The sequence below is a fragment of the Parus major genome, chromosome 8, assembly GCF_001522545.3.
Source record: "Parus major isolate Abel chromosome 8, Parus_major1.1, whole genome shotgun sequence".
NCBI classification, from domain to species: Eukaryota; Metazoa; Chordata; class Aves; order Passeriformes; family Paridae; genus Parus; species Parus major.
In genome coordinates, this window is record NC_031777.1 from 15,230,385 (window position 1) to 15,232,962 (window position 2,578).

The window sequence follows — 2,578 nt, forward strand, 5'->3', positions numbered from 1 at the left end:
GGAGGGACCCCCAGAGCCCCGCGCCCCGCTCCTCGGGGTCCCCCTCGATGGGGCGGGCTTCCCGTGGTGGCAGGTACTGGGCCCCGCTGGCCAGAGCCTGGGGCCGGCCCGTCGTGCCTCGGCCAGGACCGCTCCCCAGGCAAGGACCGGCGTCAAACCAGCACATGATACCCCGTCCCTGGCGCTCGCTGCCCCCAGCCTCCATCGGGCCATTGATTAGCGCTCTAAGTGCCGCTCTAATTAGCTGCCTGCTAATTAACGAGCGGGGCCCTGTCCGACTCCTCTGAGTGGCACCTTCGCTCATCGCTTTGATTCGGCTGTTGCTGAATTATTGGAGGGGGAGTTCCGTGGCTTTGCCCGCAGTCAGACGGGTGGGATAGATGGGAAAGGGGGGTCACCCAGCCGGAGGCTTAGGGGACACGGGGCGGCAACTGTCATGATCCACCCCCGGCCTCAACAAGTACAACGGGCCAACCGCTGGTCACCTCGCCCGCAGAGGGTGCCGGCAGGAGCTGCAAGGCCTTTTGCGTCAGGTGCCCCGCTTAGGGCTGATCAGCGCTCTGGGAATCGGAAGGGACCGACGGTGAACACGCAGGGGCAGCCCAGGCTGAGGAGCACCGGGCACAGCGGGGCCCGGCCGGGAGCAGAGCGGCGGCCCCGGCCGCGGCGGGACTCGCCGCCGCTTTTCCCTAAATATTTCTGCACAATGGAGTCGAGGATTAAAAAATAAGAGGAAGGAAATGAAAGGTGTTCACTCTTCAGGAACACGACTTTAAGCTCTAAATCCCGATTCCGGGACGGAGAAGTGTATTGTGAGTTAAAGGATTATGTTAGTGTAACATATTACCCTGGATCCCGCATTCCCCCAGGGACAATTAGGACATAGTTTTGGTAAATTGCAAACCAAGACAGCAAGATAAACACAGGCGCCGCGGGCTGCTTCCCTGTTGCAGAAAATCTGCCTGTGCGCTTGCAGCTATTAAAATATTTTTCCTTTTCTCTCGTTCTTTCAGTTTACTCCTCAGTGTCACCTCTTTTTCTGACCCCTTTTTTTCTCCTCGTTCTTTCAAAAGTTCCGATCTGTAGGAACGTGCCCATACGAGGTCACCCGGCCATGCTGCCAAACCTTGCTCGCACCGGGGCTGCCGCGGCCACGTTGCCTTCGGCCCCATCCGCGCTGGACGCCCGTCGGGGACAACGGGGGCGGCCGCCACCGCCGCCCAGCGGACACGGGCGGCCCTACACCTCCTTCGGGCCCTCTGCCTCTGCTCCCTCACCGGCCTCCGGGCTCAGCACCGGTGCCGAGAGCCCGGCGGCAAACCGTGCAACCTGCTGCCCCCGGCTGCCCGTGGGGTTGCTGACGGCGATGCGCGCCCCTTGGGATGGAGTGGGAGATGTTCGGTAGCAACGGGCTGCCCGTGGGCCGGCTTTCCTGACGCTAAAAAGGCTTCTCTGAAGTGCGGCAGTGAGGTCGGGACCTGCTCCCGCCGCGGTACCCGGAGAAGACCGGTGATCTTCGGGTAGGGGCACCGGTGACCAGTGCGAATCCCAGGGAAGCACCAGGAATTTACTAGCGAGGACACAAACTCCTCGCCCCCTCCTCAGGAGGGAAGGCAGGCCCCAAGCCGTCGGAAGCGGAGCAGAAGGCCGCGACACTCTACACATCGGCATCTCTCATGTCGGTGCGCGGCTTGTCATCCCTCACCGCTGTCCTGGGGCTGCGGCGTCTCACATCGGATCCGAACATCCGCAACGAGTTACCGGCTGAACATGGGCCCTTCTGCTCCTAGTGTTTCCCGTGCGCTCCCGGCACCCTTCCGTACCTCTGAGCAGGACTGTGTACCCAGCAAACAAAACGCGGTGGGAAGCGTGGTGGGGGCACACCCGTGTTGCCGCCACACCCGCACAGCAGCACTGTGCAGAGCCGGACCGGCCACTCCCGGTTACGGAGCACGCAGGGCCATGAGCAGGTTTAAAAGGGACTTTCGTGCCGTCCATCCGCGCTGCTTGCTCCAGGCTGACGGTGGACACCCATCACCGGGACAGCCGTAGCATGCGGAGCGGGGGTGCCAGCGGCCCCCACATAAGGCAGTACCTGGTGCCGTCGCTGCACACCAACCTCCCCGCACCCCCGCCCGCCACAAAGCCCTCTTGCAGTCATCCTGCCCTAACCCTTTCCTGCTTCCCCACCGTTGCGTCCCGTTCGTTCCCCCGTGGCCCCGAGGTCTGCGGTCTCGGATGATATTTTTGGGGCTGGTCGGGTCTAGGGTCTACTGCAGGCCGGGAGGGGGGATGTCGGGCTGCGTTTCATAGGACCCTGAAAATTGTAATTACTACTAAAATAAAACTCGGAGAACTCTAAATCATTCATTATCACCTTTATAATTACTCTTCTAATTAGCTTGACACGCCGCTTCTTCAGGAGTAATACGTCGCCTTGTCACTGGCACTTCCCATTATTCTGACATTCAGCCGGGGAACCGTCCCGGGAACACCGGGTGATACTCTCCGGGGAATCCGATCCGGCGACCCGGGAATCGAGGCCCGACGGGGCGGCGGCGGCGGGGACGGGCCCGGG